The sequence below is a fragment of the Terrapene carolina genome, unplaced genomic scaffold (genome assembly GCF_002925995.2).
Source record: "Terrapene carolina triunguis isolate 2854851 unplaced genomic scaffold, T_m_triunguis-2.0 Scaffold210, whole genome shotgun sequence".
Classification (NCBI taxonomy): Eukaryota; Metazoa; Chordata; order Testudines; family Emydidae; genus Terrapene; species Terrapene triunguis.
The window spans coordinates 9726722-9748254 of NW_020664561.1; the positions used below are offsets into that span (position 1 = coordinate 9726722).

The 21533-nt window shown below is 42.1% G+C and overlaps 1 protein-coding gene and 1 non-coding gene across 3 annotated transcripts in view; both read right to left on the reverse strand.

Annotated features, from left to right (window-relative positions):
• LOC112107355 (E3 ubiquitin-protein ligase COP1) overlaps window positions 1-21533 on the reverse strand; it is a 216343-nt gene that overhangs the window by 24694 nt on the left and 170116 nt on the right. The window lies entirely within an intron of this gene.
• LOC112107444 lies at window positions 2545-2681 on the reverse strand. Its single transcript, XR_002908178.1, has one exon.

Below are 21533 nucleotides of genomic sequence, written 5' to 3' on the forward strand. Positions count from 1 at the left end.
AAAATTCCCACCTAAAAATGTGTTAGATTCAGTTATGGTTGCTAGACTGCATAAAAAGGAAGGAACTAAAAACTTAAGTCATTCAATACACCATCTATGCTCCCTTCTTAACCCTAATTACTACTTTTCTACAACTCACAGCCCACATGTATCTCCACGAACGCTGGCCATGTGATCTGATGACTAGCAGAGTTAGTGTGGCTTTCCTACATTACAAGGTATGTAGCTTTGCATGGTTCTGCCTCAGTTCCCTCACATGCCAGGCAGAATGTCTGTGCCAAAGCACTGGTACATCAAGGGCTCCATGTTTCTATCCTACACAAGTTCTTATACCTGCCACATCAGCGCAGCATGAGTGCCTTCCAGTCATGCATTAAGTACCATAAAACTAGCTGTAATGTGTGGTTCGTTTTTTTCTTGCGTGGCACTACAGCCTCAGTGTGTCGGGGCAGCAGTGCTGAGGGAGCCCTTCAAGCACCAATGTCGTGGCACAGGCACCCTGGGCTCTCCTCACAACCTTAGTTCCCTGCATGCTTATGGACAGAGCCCCTCCCACATCCTTGCTCAAACTCTCCTAACTCCTCAAAGTTCTGCTCAACCCCTATTTACCCCCCACATCTCTAGTCACCACACTACTTATACCCCTACTTGCCCCCATGTCCCCCCAAAGCCTCACCTCTCCCGAGCCTAACCACATGCTTCCGCCTACATATCCAGCAACCTTGCTCAACAGAAGTACATGTAGAGCACAGCAAATCACATACTTTTTTGTGTCGATTTCACGCCAAGATTCAGGCAGACAGTCTGGCAGCACTGGAATACTGAAATAGCTGATGGATCTAAACAGTTCCATCAGTGAGGAGTCTGATTATCCCAAAAAAGGAAAAAATTGTTATCTTTACATTTTAAAATTCCAGGAGTGGCTTATGACCAAGATGAGATCAGATTATGAAAGAATTTTGGAGCTTGTGGGAACTATGGTTGTATAACAGTGAACGCAAAAGAAAGTGAGGAAAATAGGAGCATTTTAAAATCTTTTCTTTGCGAAAGTTAGTAATTTTTTCACTAAAATAATTTCACAGAAAATTCAACTTTTCTCTGAAGAGTCACTGCACCAGATCTGGACACTAAAATAAATGCAAAAGCATTACACACAGGGTTTTGAGTCCTGTATTAAGCAAAAATTTCAGTGCAACCTAATCAATGTAATACCGCGTGAAAAATGCCAGCATGACCAACGTGAGCATTTTTATAATGTCCATTAAATACATAAAGGGCAGTGAAGCCCAAGCCCCAAAGCTCCCTGGAGTTCATACTTATGGTATTTGGTTAATTTTTAAATGAACAGTCAATACCCAACAAGGTGATAAAACAGGATCACTTGTCTGCATAAGAGAATCAGGACTAGAACAGTAAGGGTGTCAGGAGTCACGTGCTTTGGTAAAGCCTAGTCCACTGAACCTAAACCTTTCCAGAGGTCAGAGAGAATTCCAAATACAGATGCATTGGCATAGCAAAGGCAAAGGCAGCATGTGGGTCGTTGCCCATATATTTCCTTTTTAAAAAATAGCAAATTATTCACTTGGAATTATTAATCATACGCCCTTCCTGAACTCATCCATTAGGTCATTACCTTATCTTCCAAATCTGTCAAGTCCCACTTGTGTCACTATGTCTATAAGAAATCAGCCAATTCATAATGACTCAAAAGGGCAGATGTGGCTAGTTGTAACTTGTAACCATTTAAAAAAAGGAAAATTTATGTAACAATTGTATATTTTATTGTCGCTCTTCTCACCGTCACTTTTTGATGTCAATTTTCTTTTTAAATTGCATGCTCTTTGTGTTTCAGCAGCGGTTTCATTGCACTTAGCACCCTGGGGTCCCAATACTGACTGAGGCCTAAGGGTGCTACAACAATATTTCAAAAATATTAAGAGCAGGAATATCTGGATATCAGGGCCTAGAGAAGGTCCCTTCCCTAAGAGAAATTTACTGACTGCTACGGCCAGCTTGCTTAGCCTAATGAGCGCCTTAAAAAAAAAAAAAAAATTCACGCAAAGCCTGACAGCTATGATTATAGCCTTAGCTAAAAAATAAGGATCTGGGTAACTACCGGCAATTATACTCAGCTCTGAAAATTACAGAGGGAACCTTGCCCAGTAGCACTCCCTCACCCCCAATCCATTACAGCTGCATTGTGCCACTGCCTGTGGCCTTGTCTACTCTACAGGAAAAAGTTCATCTAACCTATGCAATTTGAGTTATGTGAATAGCGTAACTCAAATCGACATAGCTCGGATCTACTTACCGCGGGGTCCACACTACGCGATGTCGACGGGAGACACTCTCCCATCGACTGCCCTTACTCTTCTCGATCCGGTGGAGTACAGGAATCGACGGGAGAGTGATCTGTGGTCGATTTAGCAGGTCTTCACTAGATCCGCTAAATGGACCGCCAATGCGTCGATCCCCCGCTAAGTATAGACAAGCCCTGTGGAGACCGCTACAGGAGCGGGGAACAGGTCTGGATGAGGGTGAAACAGTGTATGGAGGGGAACGATCAGGTTTAGCTAGCTGTCCTAAACCAGACAGAGACCTCCACTTTATTCTAGGAAGACTGCAAATGCAGACAAAAGACATTTCATTTGTCCACATGGTCAGACCCTGCAGCTTCCAGTTCTAGTGCGTTTCATTATTAAAAGGCCTTTTGTTACGTAATCTTTTTTATCCCAGGCCCCGACTGCATCAAATCCTAAATTAAACACACTTTAATGCATGCAAATAAGCTAAAGAAAAAAGGATTCAGATTACAGAAAAATATAATTAAGTAGGCAAATTTAACCCAGAAGGTCAAAACCATTATTAGCCCATGTGTGAAAGGTTGCAAAGAACACATAAAGGGAAAGATGTGCACACCACACACATACATAATGGCATTAAACGAGGCACTCAAGTCTCCTTTGCAATTAACTTGGGGGAACAGCTCATTGGAAATTTTAAAAAGTTTACTTCTGCTAGCCTGAGATCAGGTCAGAAACAGCTCTGATTTTATCAGGCCCAAAGATCTCCTGGCCTTGACTGTGCTCTAAACCATGCAGAACAGCAAGCTATTGGTGCACTGACAAGCTAATGTCCTTACAGTAATGCCATTGAACATCAAACTGCTTTTGAACAAGGATATGCATATTAAACGATTTAGAATATATGATCTGTCACTGGATGGTAGAAAAGGGAACAAGGGTTTGGATTCCCCATGGCATTGACTGGTGAGTCAGAGCTACCCAGGCTCTCTGGGTATGTCTACACTGCAATACAACACCCATGGTTGGCCTGCGTCAGTTGACTCGAGCTCGGTGTGTGGGGCTATAAAACTGCAATGCAGATGTTTGGGCTTGGGCTGGAGCCTGGACTCAGGGACCTGTGAGAGGGTGCCAGAGCCCATGATCCAGACTAAGCCCAAATATCTGCACTGCAGTTTTATAGCCCCACACCCCAAGCCACAATCAGCTGACACAGGCCAGCCATGGGTGTTTTATTGTAGTGTTGACATATCTTTTATGCCAGGATTTCCAGAAACCTCACTTGGAAACAAGGGGTTAAATAAATGGATTGTGTTTTTAAAAAAATATTTTTTGTAAGTCAATTTCACTTCACTTGAAGTTGAAGGAAAAATCATGCTAGCTAAGACCAGGTATAGCGAAAGGAAACAATGTATAAGTATCAAAGTCTGTTCTTCAGTTCTGTCCTGCAGCACATGCTGCTATAATAGTCCTGGAGCTCTCCTGAGCCGAGAGTGTCCATTACACATAATTGCCTCATGGTTTGGGGATAATCTGGAGACTACATTCATTCTCATTTGTTAATCTTTTAGTCAGGATTAGAATCCAGATCCCAAAAACTGAACATCAAATGCATTAAATCAATTCCAGCAAACCTCAAATAGCGACCTGGTAACAATAGACTTTTATGATGTCCGGGTAATTCATAGATAAAATGAATCCTGTTTATTGGATGCCAAAATAATTTCTGTCTCCCTAGTAACATACTGCACTGACTTAACCTATTCCATTCCATAGCTTACAATGGTAACTTTTGTCTGTCAAACAGAAGCATGCTCATTTTTAACAGACAGCAAAGCAGAAAAGAAAAGAAAAAAAAACCCCTCTGCCTACTCATGGTGCTACTTAGTGTGCATATCAGAGAAGCGAGTGCATGGAATCTGTATAGACTGATAATTTCTTCATATTGTAGGACCATAAACATTTCACTAAGGTGAGATGCTGTTGGGTAAAGTTTATCATATTTGAAGACAACTCAATCATTTTTGTTGAGCATTAAGTCTCGCCACAGATTACGCTCTATTCAGAGCAATGAATAGGAAATCAGGTTCTCAACAGTTGGAGGGGATTTTATCTTTAAGCCCAATTCATAGGACAAGTGAAATCACCTCTCCTTTATAATGAATAATTTTGATACAGTTGGAGTCAGTTTTGCACAATGGCTGTAAAAAATCTTCAGATAAAAAAACCCACTGTCACTTCAATTTCAGTTTAACACTCAATGTCATTTTGAATGCATGTGGAGATTACCAATAATATATGATCAAAAAGGAAAGAAAATTCCAGCAATAACAGAAATGCATTAAGATACCAAAGATTCTAATAGCAAAAGGCAAGTTTAAAAGGATTCAAGCAAATAAGGATTAAAATAATCTAGTATTTGTGCTTCAATGATACAAGCGAACAAAACTCTGTTGAGAGACATGGTATCTGCCTGGATATCCTTCAGCTGCATAAATATTAGAAAAGCCAACCTGAAGAAGATAGAAGGGGTGAAAGAAGAAGTATTTATCCTATATTTGATTACTTGTCTAATCTATATCATTCTCTCTGGACTAGTGCCCTTTAAATATTCCTCCTGCACAGCTGTTGATTTACTCCTCAATAGAAGTCATGGTGACTGAACCCAGAGCGAATGGCAATTATACATTGCTATTTTATTGGCCTGCTGATTCTTCAAAACAGATTAACACAGACAGTAAGAAAGGACTGGACAGAACACAATGGACTTCTGAGGAAAGGAACTATTTGTTTTACCAGGACTGAATACTACGGATTTTAATTTACAGTGAACTGGTGTATGTTTTTATCAGTAATAGAAAAGAATTAACGGTAATATCTAGATACGGTCATCTACAATTGTAGATCATGACTTCAAATGAACTGTTGCTGTAAGAAGTGGCATTTAAGAAAATATGCACATACAGTATGTGGTTTTTCTGAATGGGGAGGGGCAAAGGGAGAGAAAACATGGCACAACGTGTGTCAGACTTCACTAACTTTTGTCTCAGGAAAACTGGGTTCAAATTTTGATTCACTGCATGAAATTCATGTAACAATCTCAACCTCTCTCAGTGTACACTTGTCCATATCACAAAACCACCATGCAACATTACGTGTTTCTGAGCAGACGGTCATCACTTATGGCACTTTATAGTTTCAAAGCTCTGTATAAAAATTAGTCCTCACTGCACCCATCTGAGGAAGGTAAATATAATCCTCAGTTTACAGATGAAGAAATTGAAGCACAAAGAAGGTAAGTGAGTTGTCAAATGTCACCCAGGGAGTCAGTGGCACAAGTAGGATTAGAAACCAGAAGTTCCTGGAGCTCAGGCCCATGTTCAGTATATTGAACTACAGTGGCCTAGTCTACACTACATAGGTAGGTCGACGTAAGGCAGCTTATGTCAACCTAATGTCGTCTGTGTTTATGCTACCAGGATCCTTCCACCGATGTAACTCACCTGCTACGACGACTTAATTACTCCATATCCGCGAGAGGCATAGTGCTTAATTCGACGTAGTTAGGTCAACATAGTGGCAGCGTACATGTGGTGTTGCTTATGTCAACTTATCTGGCCTCCAGGAGATGTCCCACAATGCTTTGCTGTGACCACTCTGGACACTGTTCTCAACGTCACTGCCCAGCAGCCAGGTACATAGGAAACCGCCCCTTCCCTGTTAAAGAACCAGGAACTTTTGAATTTTAATTTCCTGTTTGTTTGGCGTGGAAAGCTCACCTGCCTAGCTGATCATGCCAGCTCTACACTCCAAACATGCTCCTGCCTGGAGTACATAGGAGGCGGTGGATCTTCTGGGTCTGTGAGAAGAGGCTGTGCAGGCACAGCTCTGATCCAGCCATAGAAACAGACATATACAAGCAGATCACTCGCGTCATGGGGGAGAAGTGCTACACCACGGACACACAGCGGTGCCATGTGAAAATCAAGGAACTGCGGCAGGCATAGCAGAAGGCAAGGGATGTGAACAGTTGCTCTGGTTCAGTACCACAGACCTGTCATTTTTACAAAGAGCTGCATGTTATTCTCAGCTGCGACCCCATCACGACCCCCAAGAGCAGTGTAGTACCTCTGATGAGTCGGAGGAGAATGGGAAACAGGTGAGTGCTGGATCCATTGTCCCAGAGAGCCAGGAGCTGTTTATAAACCCGGAACAGTCCAGTCAGTTGCAGCAGAGCAGCATGTCTGAGAGTGATGCCAGGGAAGGAACCTCTGCTGAGTATGCAATTCCAATTAATATTTTTGCGTCACGTTCTTATATTCTACTTTTTATTTTAAAAAACCAATTGAGATAGAGTGGCTATTTGCTTCCCTGTGGCTGTACCAGATAAACAATCTTTTTTGTAGGGCACCCTCTGCCTATGTACATAGGGATGTCCTGGGATTCCTGCCTAGAGATCTCCAGGAAACTTTCATGGAAGTACTCTGCAATCCGTTGCAGAAGGTTTCTGGGAAGGACTGCCTTATTTCTTCCACTGCACTAGGACTGCCTTATTTCTTCCCACCCCACTCCAGTATTAATTTGCCTGGCATCATCGCAGTACACAACATGGCAACATAAAGTCCTGATCTGTACCTGGATGCTTGCAGCAGCTGTTCCCTTGCCACCTCTGTTACCCTCAGGAGCATGATATCAGCTAGGGTTACCTATGGGAGACGGTGGCAGTTTTCATTTAAATTGCTCGAAATGCAAACAGTACTGCCTGTGCCTGCCGCCCCCCCGACCTCTTGTCATTTTCTGCCATTCACCCAAGCTTTACAAAACATGGCCATAGTTTGGGTGGCAAGGTCAGCGCTGACCTCAGAAACTTCAAGCCTTGGGCACTAGAGAGCAGCAGCAATGGGGAAAATAAGGAAAGTGTTGTGGTGACCACATGCCACCGCAAGCACTCCCCCTCTCTCCCCCTCCCCGCCCAATGCCGCCTCTGCCAAGGCTTGCAGTTTGGGAGATGGAACAGTGGTCCCGGACCTCCAGACAGTGTCCATGTTACAAAGGGAAGGTGGCATGGCCCCCCTGGCCACCTATGGTTCCACTGCGGGTTGTCCACCCAATGCTACAGACAGTCCGGTGCCCCTGCCCCCAGACCATTCCCATCATAGCTGGGACAGCAAACTGATTTAATTGTAGAAATGAAAATGTTCTGCTTTACACTTGCGTGGATTCAGGGGAGCGATTTTTGTATAGCAACTGTGCACTAGACCCTGGGTCTGCACTACCCATGGTTCCTTTCTGCTTTGCATGGTTTACAGCTGAAAGTGTGGCCTTCTGTTCTTCTTCCACACTGGCAGAGAGATTCTCCCAGATAAGACGAAGGCAAAAGAATGCATGATGACATGTTTAATGAGATAATAAATGCCTCCAGGACAGCTCTCTGAAAAACTGGACTTGGACATTATGAGCATGACAGGAGCCCCAGAGAATGAGCATGGCACACAGTAGGAGATGCTGAGGATTCTGAAGGAACAGACATGTTGAGATGTCTGGGTGATCTTCAGGAGAAACATCTTAAGGCTCAACTCCCTCTGCAGAACGGCATTCCAACATCACTACACTCCTCCTCCTGCCCTCACAGATGTTCCACTAGGTGAGGGGGGCCAATGCAATATCCCTTCCACTCAATCTCAGGGGACAGTGCCAAGAATAACAGCTGCACATATGCTGAGGTATGACAGGCAAGGCCGCTGTTCTTTTAAAGACAAGATGAATGAGTTTTCCCCTCCCAATTTTATTCCACCGTCTTCCCAAGATTTAATTCTTGTGACAGATCTTTCGGTGTCTATATCTGCGTGCAAGGAAAGTCCAGATCTTGAAAATGAAATCTTTATTAATTCAAAGCAGAAGGGGAGAAGAGGGACAGGGAATCTGAGGCACTGGGGGTGATGTGAATGGAAAAGAAGCGTAGCAGTCACATCAAGGTTCAGGTTGTGGTAGGCCCAATACAGAAAAGCAGCGCACATTACTGTGGATCATTTGAAAAACGGGTTTTCAAAGCCTCCCTGAGACATGCTGCTCCATGCTAAGCTCTTCTTATAGCCCTGGTATCTGGCTGCTCAAAATTAGCAGACAGCCTATCCACCTCTACATTCCACTCCTGTGGAAACTTCTCTCCCTTTGCTTCACAGATATTATGAGGCACACAGCAGGCAGCTATAACCATAGGGATATTTTTTTCCACTGAGGTCTAACTGCGCCAGCGACTCGTCAAATGGCCAAAGGCACCTTCAACCACCATTCTGCACTTGCTGAACCTATTGTTAAACTGCTCCTTGCTGGTATCCAGGTGTACAGCTTCATGGGCCATGGGAATAAGAGGTAGGCTGGGTCTCCCAGGATAACTATTGGCATTTCAATGTCATCAATGGTAATTTTGCGGTCCGGAAAGAAAGTCCCTGCTTGCAGCTTTCTGAACGGACCTATGTCTTAAAGATGCATGCATCATGCACCTTCCCAGACCACCCCATGTAGAGGTCGGTAAAAAACCTCCAATATTCCACCAGTTCTTGCAACACAATAGGAAAGTATCCCTTTCTGTTTAGGTACTTTTTGGCAAGGTGGTCTGGTGCCAAGATAGGGAAATGTATGCCATCTATTGATCCACCACAATTAGGGAACCCCATTGTGGCAAAACCATCCACTATGTCCTGCACATTGCCCAGAGTCACTATCCTTCTTAGCTGAAGACTATTAATGGCCCTGCATACTTGGATCACAGCAACCCCCACAGTAGATTTACCAATTCCAAATTGATTCCCCACTGACTAGTAGCAGTCTGGCATTGTAAGCTTCCACACAGAATTTGCCACTCGTTTCTCCACTGTCAAAGCAGGTCTCATTTTAGTGTTGCTGAGCAGCAGGGCTGGGAGAGCTCTACACACAGTTCCTGAAAATTCTGCAATCACTGATCATCATCCCATAACTGCATAACGACGTGATTCCACTAGTCAGTGCTTGCTTCTCAGGACCAGAACCAGTGCTCCACTGTGTTAAGCTGCTGCGCGAGTGCGAACAGCAACTGGGAATTGTTTCATTCCAGCAGGGCTACTTGAAGGATGCAGCGGTTCCTCTCGCAGCTCTGGAAATACTGCAGGATAAGGGGTGTAGTGTTTGTGACACTTGCCACAATAGTACACAGCTGAGCAGGGTATATGCGTCCCTGCAGATGCCGTACGCACAGCTATGCCCACTTTTTGAAAAAAAAAAGGCATGAAATATGGATTGCAGACGAAATCATGGGATGTTGAAGCCACGTTCCCAGTCACCCCTGCGAGAATGTTTTGGTCCCATGAAGCACTGCAAGCCCTTCCCAAAACCTCACTGCTCTCCGCATCGATGCAAGCGCTGCTAGTAAGGACACACTCCACAGACACAAGGAGTGTGGTGTGGACATACACAACCGACTTACTGTGGCAGCTGGATGTCAACTTAAGTTTGTAGTTGAGACATGGCCACTGTCTCTTGGGAGAGGCCAGCTACTGGAATAGTAAAGCCTTCTGTCAGTCAGACTGAGCTACTTTGGGCTCAGGATCAGAATGGCAAAAGTGATGCAGGTTAGTACTGAAGTCTATGGCTGGAACAATATCTGAGAGAAGGCTTTTACAACTTGCCAATGAACTACGCATCTCTAACCACAATCGTGCATTCACCCTAAAAGGTAAAAGCATGACAAAAAATTACATATTTTAGTTTTACAAGCACTTATAAATAAGCAAGCATCAGCAAAGCCAACATAACATGGACAGCTGTACATTGGTTAACTGCATGCTATGGATTAATTGACAGGCATAAGGGAAAAATCTAAGGGCACGTCTACACTTACCGGTGATTGACGCTGCGGCGATCGATGCACCGGGGGTCGATTTATGATAAATTGACCGTAGATCGCTCTCCCGTCAACTCCTGTACTCCACCGGAACAAGAAGCGTAAGGTAAGTCGACGGGAGAGCATCTCCCATCGATCCAGTGCAGTGTAGACCCTGCAGTAACTCGACCTAAGCTAAATTGACTCCAGCTACGTATTATTAACGTAGCTGGAGTTGCATAATTTAGGTCGACTTACCCCAGTAGTGTAGACAAGGCCTAAGAGAAAGTATCCACTTCATCTGTGCATAGTTGCTTGTAAAACACGTGTTAGTTTGGTAACAGGTTGCTAGCAAGTGCTGACCTGTGTGCTACCTCAGATTTTCACAGGTCTTCCAACAGAATTCAGAATACTTGTTTTGTAATGTAAACTCAGATGTGAGGCAAGAATTTCCTGTACAGTAACCAATTTTGCACTAGTGAAAACAAGTACACTGCAAATGAACCCAAGCCCCTTCTTGTAATACGAATATGCTGCTTTTACTTTCAGCTCATCTCTTTCCTGTTTTTGCCACGGCTTGTGCAAATTGACCTGTCTCTTGGTATGTTCAAATCAACATGCAAGTTCTGAAACACTGTATGGAAATGGAAGCACCACTCACTTTCAATTCTAAATGAAAGATTTTTTTTTATTCAGAAGAGATGTAACATTTTCCAGAAGTACACTCTTCATAAACTGTATCGGTGTCCACTGAACAGGAGATCTCTAATTCAGTCAGAGCAGGCTGCTGCACAGCATGTCTCTTTCAGCAGCATCAGGCAGCCTGGCTGCAGACAATCAAGTTCCCAACCCAGGAGCTGCGGAAAATCTATGCCAGACTCACATTTAGCAGTTTGGAGAACAATGCTAAGCTTCTATGGTGACATTCGGGAGGGATGCAATCACTTCCTTCCTCTGAATTGCATTTACGTGCTCTCCGCAGATTGCAGGCCAAAGGAATTTTTATGGATCTGAACCAATCCTTCCTCCCAATATCTCTCTCTTTGATCTTCCTTCCAGTATATCTCATTATTATGAGTAAGTGGGAAACGATGCCATTGTCTTCTCCGCCAGCTCCCCAGACTGTGTCGACTATACTTGTCCCTTTAACTTAATATTCACTTCAGACACACTGAAGTGAATTTAAAAAACCTTAGCACACTGAACCCCTGGCAATGCAGTAAATCGTTTGTTTCATTCCAGGTTCGGCAATCCAGAACAAGAGTTTGGGATAAAGTGATTAGGGTATGCAATAAAATACAAAAGACTAAAGTAACTTGAGCGCTATTTGCTTTATAAAAAAATCCTCTTTCAAATTGTATAATCAAAACACCTTGAAAGAGTGCTGCACAATCCTGTTTAGCTGCAACAACCCCGATGTTATGGGTAACATTTAGCTGTGTTTAATAGGGATCCATTGTTTTATGAAATATAATTTGGTTTGGTTCAGATTTATTTTTAAATGACTCCCTGCTGTGCTGGGTATTTGTTTGTAACTCATTCCTCAAAGCCACTATTAATGTAATTCTATTTCCAGATTTATTTTGTTTGGCTTGTTCTTTACAGGTACTTTCAATTAAGACCCACTGTGCCCTCCAAAGCAAGATCCATCTTTTACTCTGTAGGTACAGCGCCTAGCACACTGAAGGCAGTAGAACAATAATAATCAGCAGCAGGTCAAGGTAAACCCCAACGAGGAATGAGCAACTCTTCTTCAAAGATGTAAAATAAAGGACACAAGACTAAGAAAAGTGAACTGTTCATCAGATCTGCCTGAGTGCACTGTTTAATATGCAGCTTAGCATCAAGGTTTTATTATTGCTTATGGCTGGGCAGCTTGATTGATATTAGACTGACCTGAAGCTATTGGATTCTAATCCTTTTTGACCCAGACCATAGTAGGAGAGAGGGTGTGAAACTTATAATACAGGGCTCTGATACTAAAGTATAGAAGCATACATAAACAAAAGCTTTTGTTGTTATAAAGCTAGGAGCGTGACTAGTTCTGCATCAGTGCTTCCATTTCACTCAAAGGTGAAACTGTCTGATCAAAATCTTAACTGAACGCTGGAAGGAAAAAAATTAGTTTTATATTTCCACCTCATTTAAACACTATAGAATGTTAAACATCTGTGGTCTTGTGTCACTTGCGACAGGTAAATATATACAATCTGAACAAGCACCAGCTTTATAAAACTGCAGAAGTTGCTGTAGCATTGGCAATGTTACCTGTTAAAAGGAAGGAAAGGAATAGGTCTATAAAATAACGTTCAAACAAGAGGCTGTAGTATACTCAGAGTGGGGTTTTCAAAAATCTTCAGTGTGGGCCTAATTCTGCTCCCAGTGAAGTCAAAGGGAACTTTATTATTGACTTCAATAGGAACAGAGTTATTTCAACAATGAGTGCTTTTGAAAAATCCCACTCAAACCACACACTTTAGAAGAGCCTGTAACACCTCCTGTTTATACATATGGATTTCACACATACCTGTGCATATATGGGCAAATCCATGCAATACAACTGTAGAACCACGTGAAATATATCTTGTGGGCCTCAATCTGCATCTTAGTCCTGACAGAGATGTGTTAGTGGACTGTGCCCACTAACGCATCTCTGCCAGGACTACTTCCAGTATTGAAACCCCTCATCAGATTCAAAGAGCCACCTAGTTAAACTACTAGCAATTCCTCTGCAAAGGATATTCCTCTATTTCCATTGATTCTGAAATGTTGTCATGAAAAATTCTCACCAGCTAATTTCCAAGAGTTAGGTGTAAATTGTTCTAAGATATTTTTGTTTTAAAGTTTACAATAGTAGCTGTCTTGTACTGACAGAAGAAAAACCAGGCTAAAGCATGGTATGCATTGTTATTCCTCAAGGATGGGCTTTTAAGAAACTCTCAGCGTTGGCATTAAACCAATACCAATTGCTTTTGGAGAAAAAAAATACACTCCCAACTTTACAAAACTTCAAGGTAAAGAATTACAGACATATTGGGTACATATTAACTAATTCATTCAAAAGATTTTATTTTAAATAAGAGTTTAATTGCTAAGTGTTGTTGATTCTTGCAATCACAGCTTAGACTCCATAAAACTGGCGTTCTAGTAGTCTGTGTTAATTGGTATCAAAACTGTAGCTCAAAATTAAAAAGGCCTGCCCCAGGTAAATTCAAAGCTGGGATTAACTACTCACTTCCTGCTAATGGCTAATGCCAGAAATTTCATTAGGAACTAAAATTTTTGCCTGGTACCTGAAGGGAAAACACACATTTACCAGTTAATTCAAATTCTTGCAATCAATCAATCAATAGGTTTCAGGGCCATTACACTTCCAGGGCATTCATTCCCCAGTCAGTTCAGAGCACAGTTCAAAACTGACCTCATTTTTTAAACCCTTTTTTAAACCCAGGGACTTTGTCATTTCATCCCACTCTTGCTCATCCACCGGCAGCCTCCTGTACCAACCCTGAAAGCTTGTGTGGAGACAACAGTCTTGTCCTCTGTAGCTCCTATTCTTCTTGAACCACCCCCTTTTATCTGCTTCACTTGACTTTCCATCTTTTTGCAAATCTTAGGGAGAGGACATTTTTGCCCTGGTATATGCCAATTTCTTTGTCTCCCTTTATTAAAACATGGCAACTATATTTTCCAAATGTCCAGAGGTTGGCCAGGACTGCCCAGAAGTTTTAAGCATTAGCCAAGGGGCACTCAGTCCCAACCAGAGCCATGGGCTCAGTTACTTAAAAATAAAAATGTGAGTGATACAAGAAGAAGGCAGAAGGCTAGAGGCTGCCCACCTAGCCTTTACCTTGACTCGACCCCGAGTCTGCCCTTTGCTGGAGCATGCGACCCAGGGAGTAGATGCAAGGAGAGTAGGCAGAGTGCCCACACATCCTGGCTGGCACCTGCAGAGATGCATTGTTTTGGAGGGGGCAGTTTTCCATTCCACCCTAGAATCTCCATATCAGGGCTGAGAGGAACAGAGATGGTGATGCAGAAAGGGGGACCACATCACAGGTACAGGTGACTTAAGGAATGGGGAGACATCAAACATACTCCATTTCCATGAGGGAAACCTGTGGGCTCCTTTTATACAGATTATGGGAGGATGCTGCTTGAAGGTTGCTGGGGGAGAGAGTAACAAATCTCTCCACCCATATAAAGGCAAACGGTTGGGGGAAATCTGGGGCACGGGGGAGAGAGCCTCCAAAGCTTCCGACAAGTATCAGAACTTCTGGATGTTTACCTGAAATCCAAACTTCATGATGCCTTTATAATTAAGGTATTAATTAAATAATTAAAACCTATCAGGGTGTATACCAACCGTCTGGGAGCAGGGAGCCTCGTGGAAATTCTCCTGGGAAGGCGGTGGAATTGACAGTTGTCTTTAAAACTAACATTTGTAAACTCTTTGGGGTTGAGACTGTGCACACTTCCAGATGGAATCAAGGAATCAATTCTGAAGCACTTAGAGGAGAGGAAAGTGATCAGGAACAGTCAGCATGGATTCACCAAGGGCAAATCATGCCTGACTAACCTAACTGCCTTCTATGAGGAGATAATGGACTCTGTGGATGAGGGGAAAGCAGTGGATGTGTTATTCCTTGACTTTAGCAAAGCTTTTGATACGGTCTCCCACAGTATTCTTGCCACCAAGTTAAAGAAGTATGGGTCGGATGAATGGACTATAAGGTGGATAGAAAGCTGGCTAGATCATCCAGCTCAACGGGTAGTGACCAATGGCTCCATGTCTAGTTGGCAGCCGGTTTCAAGTGGAGTGCCCCAGGGGTCGGTCCTGGGGCCGGTTTTGTTCAATATCTTCATTAATGATCTGGAGGATGGCGTGGACTGCACTCTCAGCAAGTTTGCAGATGACACTAAACTGGGAGGAGTCGTAGATACGCTGGAGGGTAGGAATAGGCTACAGAGGGACCTAGACAAATTAGAGGATTGGGCCAAAAGAAACCTGATGAGGTTCAACAAGGACAAGTGCAGAGTCCTGCACTTAGGACGGAAGAATCCCATGCACTGTTACAGACTAGGGACCGAATGGCTAGGAAGCAGTTCTGCAGAAAAGGACCTAGGGGTTACAGTGGACGAGAAGCTGGATATGAGTCAACAGTGTGCCCTTGTTGCCAAGAAGGCTAACGGCATTTTGGGCTGTATAAGTTGGGGCATTGCCAGCAGATCGAGGGACGTGATCATTCCCTTCTATTCGACATTGGTGAGGCCTCATGTGGAGTACTGTGTCCAGTTTTGGGCCCCACACTACAAGCAGGATGTGGAAAAATTGGAAAGAGTCCAGTGGAGGGCAACAAAAATGATTAGGGGGCTGGAGCACATGACTTATGAGGAGAGGCTGAGGGAACTGGGATTGTTTAGTCTGCAGAAGAGAAGAATGAGGGGGGATTTGATAGCTGCTTTCAACTACCTGAAGGGGGTTCCAAAGAGGATGGATCTAGACCGTTCTCAGTGGTACCTGATGACAGAACAAGGAATAATGGTCTCAAGTTGCAGTTGGGGAGGTTTAGGTTGGATATTAGGAAAAACTTTTTCACTAGGAGGGTGGTGAAGCACTGGAATGGGTTACCTAGGGAGGTGGTGGAATCTCCTTCCTTAGAGGTTTTTACGGTCAGGCTTGACAAAGCCCTGGCTGGGATGATTTAGTTGGGAATTGGTCCTGCTTTGAGCAGGGGGTTGGACTAGATGACCTCTTGAGGTCCCTTCCAACCCTTATATTCTATGATTCTATGTATACAGTGCCTAACACAAGAGGGCTCTGAACTTGACTCTGGCCCTGGATGCTACTGTAAAATAAGTATCTGATATTAATAAAAATAGTTTGGAACACATTTTATGTGAAAGACTACACAAACTAAAGTGGTATATTATGTCTTGTAATACAATGGTACAATGGGGAATTAAGGACAGAGTTGGTCTCATCTCTGAATTTCCTGGCTTTTGTGGTTTAATTCTAACCTTTATTTTATAATAGTTAAAGCACAAAAGAGACCATGCTTTAACCACATTCTGTTTAATAATTAATTGCTTCTTATTAAAATACCAGAGATCCAGCAGAAGAGAAACTTCTACTCACAAATTTAACAAGAACTGTGCAGAGGTATTTCTTTGTGTCCCCATTCACAATGAATACTGTAACAATACGATTCTTGCTGTGCAAGTTCGCATGTCTCAAGTTCAGGAAATAACAGGAACACTAAGACCTTGGTTACATTAGCAGTGAAATATAATGTACACTCACTGCAACTCTACCAGTGGGCTCAATGGCTGAAAAGTAATGTTGACAGTTCTCAGATTTCTACCACTATGCCAGTCATTAATGACTGAAAAACAGATGACTGATAAAAATGCTTCTGGCCTATCTAATGATTAGCATTGCTGGACATGCACTGGTGATGAATGACAGCTAAGTAGTTTGCTGGTGTAAATGTTGCCTCAGTTCAAAAAAACCCTTCAACTTTGATATCTTTTTTAAACTCACAAAAGACCCCTAGGCAATTTATAAAGGTCAAGCTTAAAAATGTCCCCTGTCCCCTTCTTTTTTTAAGAAGGGAAAAAAGACTTAATCTAAAGTTTGTGAAAATAGACTTGGAACCCAAGAGGAAAAAACAGGACCCATTCCTTTGATAAGACTATTCTCAAATCCAAGCTAGAGTGATTTCAGAGCACTGCAGTGGAGGCAGTGGGGAAGAATAGGCCTTTTAGTGCTGAACAATAGCATCAGTGTGGTCAATCAATTGACACAGGAGTATAAGAACAGTTAATCTGAATCTAGGAAAGGAAGGATTAAAAATGATGCATTATTGCATCAACTAGCGGTCCTCAAACCAGACGGAAACCTGGAACAACAAAAACGCTGCGATACAGTTTCTCCAATTGCACTGGAGATGGGGAAGAGATGTCAATTTTAGTAGTAAAATGGTTAGCCCCAAAGGAAGAGGAAAGATTGAAATGGATGGTCTCCTGACACGACTTATCCCTGCGTACACCGAATAGCAGTGGATGGGGAATTTGTGGCAGTTCTGAGACCCATTCATGTCAGCAAGTATCACCTTTACAGGAGAAGCCTCAAAAGGTTCCTGGGCCCGGGGAGAGAATAAATGAAAAAATACTGGAGATTTTTTTCATAAAAGGGATAAAAAATAAAATCCTTCTAAATCCTGTAATTTGCATAATCACATTATCTAGAGGGTCTTGCATAAGGACTAAGGTGTCAAAACACTGAAATTTTAAGATAGCAAGTGAGCCACTAATAATAGAGTATAATTTTCTCACATAGCTCTCAATAGTTGGACTCCTAGGGCGGTAATGATGAGTAAAGAGTTGCTACATTCAGCTGGGTATTTTCTTTGCTTAATTCTCCCTTTTCATGTAAAAAGCGGAATCCAAGAACGAATATCTCTAAAAGTATATTTGCATTGTACAAATTTAACATGCATTATATACAAATACACACACCTCACTGAGTTTCCCTGAAGACAAGAACATGCCTCATAGAATTACTTTATGCACAAAATTACACCCTTTCAGCAACAGACATGTGGAAATGTTACACATACTATTACATTTCCAATCTAGGAACTTTACAAACCAAGTGTATTTTATGCTGCTCTGGGTTAGATTTAAAAAATAAAGATTTAACATTCTCTGTTTAAGAAAATGAGATTGACAAGACTTGCATAGCTCCTTTAAGAGGCTTGAGGAAAACAGAATGGAATGAAATAAAATGCAGTAACAATATCTTGCTGCAAGGTGCTAAGCAAAAAGTAGAGGAATTTGCTTGAGTGAAAGGATGAAAAGTTGTTGGGCTTTTAAACACAACTAGAAAGAACTTGATGTGGCCAGAGAGAAAAGAGTGCAGCAGAGAAGAGCTGGGAGCCATCATGTTGACAAGTCAGCTTCTCAGCAGGTCTAAACTCCAAAGCAGGCAAACTCCACAAGGAGGAGCGAAGCATTTGAAGAAATTCTAGGCAAAGGCAGAGGAACTCTGAGCACATTTAAGCATACCTCATTTTTCTGGGAAAGGATTCTCAGGTTGCCACAACCTTGATAAACTGTTAATTATGTATTTCAACCAGAAGAGTGAAGAGGGAGCCAAACACCAGCCCTCTTGTGGCTGTACGAAGGAGATGCAAGGCAGTCTGGGAGTGAAGATCTAGAACTCAGAGGAGCAAAAGATCAGAGAGTGCATGATTAGGTTTGACCAGCAATGTCAGGATAAAGTGAAGGCAGACTTGTGAGAAGTGTAACCTATGATAATGACTCAACAGTTGTGAGTAGGAGAGGAGAAACTTGGATAAAGCAGGGAATGGCAGAGGCCCTCACAGAGATGCTTGGAATGGGACAGCAAGTACTACTGCCAGTGATCACCCGGAGACAGTATCTGATTGAGAGGCCAAAGGACAGTACAGTTCTGGTATTGTATTGTGAGTACCTCTCACACACAAATCTCAGATTACTTTCTAGATATGTTTTAATTACCATCTAAACAACTCCATTTGAGAATTCTGCACAAAAAATACTGGTTTAATTTGTAAATCAAAACTGCTAGCTGTCTTGAGATTATTTTAAACCCCAGTTTTTGCAACAGACCACAGCTAAGTGGAGTGAAAAAGAAAATCCTTTGAATTTTTGGAAATCTTAACTGAAACTAAGATTTCAGATTAACAGAACTACAATTAAAATCAAGGCAGGTTGTTTTAGATTAGAGTAAGGGTTTGGTTATTTGGGAATAGCAAGGGAAGTTTCAGGTTAATATTAATAACTCTTCCAAATTAATTAATAGCTAAGAACTGCAATGAATCCAACAAAAGGGAGTCAATTTGCCGATTGTAAATTATCGAAGTCCCATGTGTACTAGCTAGCTCATGTGTACCATATTTATTCATTCTGTGAGAAACAAAATGGATAACCCATGGAAAGTAGTTAATAGAAAATAAGTAAATGAAGGTTTACTGTAGAATAATTACATGTTTTTAAAGAACATGTAATTAATTTTATTAATTTTTAATGACATTTAGAGAACTGAAATCTGAGATGCTACATAGAAATAAGATGACTGTTAATGGTAACAGGATTGTCAACTGTTGTAATTTTGGCAAAAGAAAGGAAAGCTCGTTTCCTGAAGTAGCGATCCAAAAAGGTGTGCAACACGACCCTTTCTGAAGAGTTGTTTATAAAACCTAGAACAGGGTAACCTGAAATTCAGAGTAAGGAGTCCATGGGAGTTTGCTATCTTAGTCAGAGTGGCTGGTGGGAAATCATTTCTCTAATGTTTCATGGAACAACTTGGGTAAAGGGACCTGCCACACAAACTTGCGACCTGTTTTACCTTCTGTAGGGGACAACTACAATCTTACCAGAAGTCCCCCAGTGATAATACAGCAGTGGTGCAGGGAGGGAGATGGATATGGAGACACTTGTGTCATATAACAGCATCTAAATGAGCCTTGAGACCTCCTAAAAAGTCAGTTCCTGTGCCTCTCATTGGTGGTTAGATGTTAGCTTCCCAGACTGCTAAACTACCACTGATTTGAAGAACAACCCTTAGACAGGAACACAGACCAGTTTTCTATTCGCTCAGTCTGCATCTCAGCTCTTCAAGATGTTTTTACAAAGCTGCAAAGCGACTTCTCTATCATCTAGTGAATACACAATTAAAAGCATTCCACCCAAATGTCAGATGACCTTTAAACAAAGTACAGTATATAGTCCCAGTGCTTCTCCAGTTAAGAGAACTGGAAGACCTAATTTAAAACAAAAATGCACAATGCTATCGTCAATATATTTTCTTTTTTGTATTTAAAAAGATACAAACCTTTGCTTAGGCTAATTTACTTAGCATATTCTTCTCTTATCTGCATCTCCTTGCTGCTTATCAAAGTCCTGATATTTCTGCTTGGAAAGTCTTTCCCAAGCTAACCTGCTTATCTGTGGTAATGAACACTCATGCAAACAGGCACAAAATTAAATGGCTTCTTTACAGCGATTATGATAGATTGAGCCCTGCTTAATCTACATAATCAAATTGCTTCTGTGTTCAGCAATAATACCTTTTCTGCTGTCCAGGGAGCAGCCAATGCTAAACCTGCTCTCCCAATAGCTCCCTTCTGAGAAACGCCAACTGCAGTGGAAGGGAGGAGGGTTATTTAAGAGGTAATGGAGCAGCACATGTACGAGGTGCACCTTTAACTCTGAACGTAACAAGCCAGGTCAGAGTGAAGGGTGTCTACCTCTCAGGAGGCGTGGAAATATCATGCACGAGAATAAGGAGAAACCAAGTACAAGAGGTTCTCCTCAGGGAACTACCTACATTCCAATTGTCTATCGCAGACAAACACCTTAAATTGACTCTCCCCCACATACATGCATTTTAAGAAGACAGACATTTCTGCTTGCCTAGCATTGTTCTAGAAGTAATACTTCATTTCCTTTCCCTCGGTAAGAAAGCCATGTGTGTTTCCACTAGTTTTCTTATGGTGTTTACACTCTAATAGAACAGCAGAATTTATTAACAACTCCAATACTAGAATTGAAGTTTTACATCAAGCTGGCTGTCTTGCCAGTGTTTTAGGGAGTATTTTTTTCTTCTGTTAAGCAGAGACTTCTTAGAGCCAGGCATGTACATTATAAACCTCTCAGCTTAGAAGTTAGTTAGAGGTATGCATTTAGGGCAGATGACAGGATCAGAAGTTCTGGAGCATATCCCTGATTCTGCCATTAACTTATTGTGCAACTCATTGTGGGTAAAAATTTTCTAGACTGGCTTCTAATTTTAGGTGGCCTACCAATTTTCAGAGTTGCTGAGCATCAGCAGCTCCCACCAACTTCAACTGAAAGCCACTTTAGAAAATGTGCATATTAGAATCTCTGTAACTCAATTTACCCATCTATAAAAGGTGAGTATACTTACCAAAACAAGTGCTCAGAGAATTAGTTCACTGATTTATCTAAAGTGTTTAAGATCTCCAAAAGGCATGGTACAAGACCAAAGTAGTAGTATACTAACTACTGTATGTTTAATACAAACTATTACTGCTATTACCAAAATGTACAATTTTCTGGCCACTCTAGTGTCTCAGAGGCAGTGCTCTGGCAGGGAGCACTGCGCTCAGCTTTTTGGGAGAGGAATGGTCTTAATCAATCTGGCCAATTATGGATTGCTTTTGACAGATGCAGAGGAAACACCATGTCCAGCCCTCTTCAGATGGAAAGATGATAGCTGTGACAGAGGATCTCAAGAGGATGGAAAGAGGGAACAGAAAGAAGCTCAGGGCTCCAATGATGATTCAAAGGATTCCTTCCCTGCA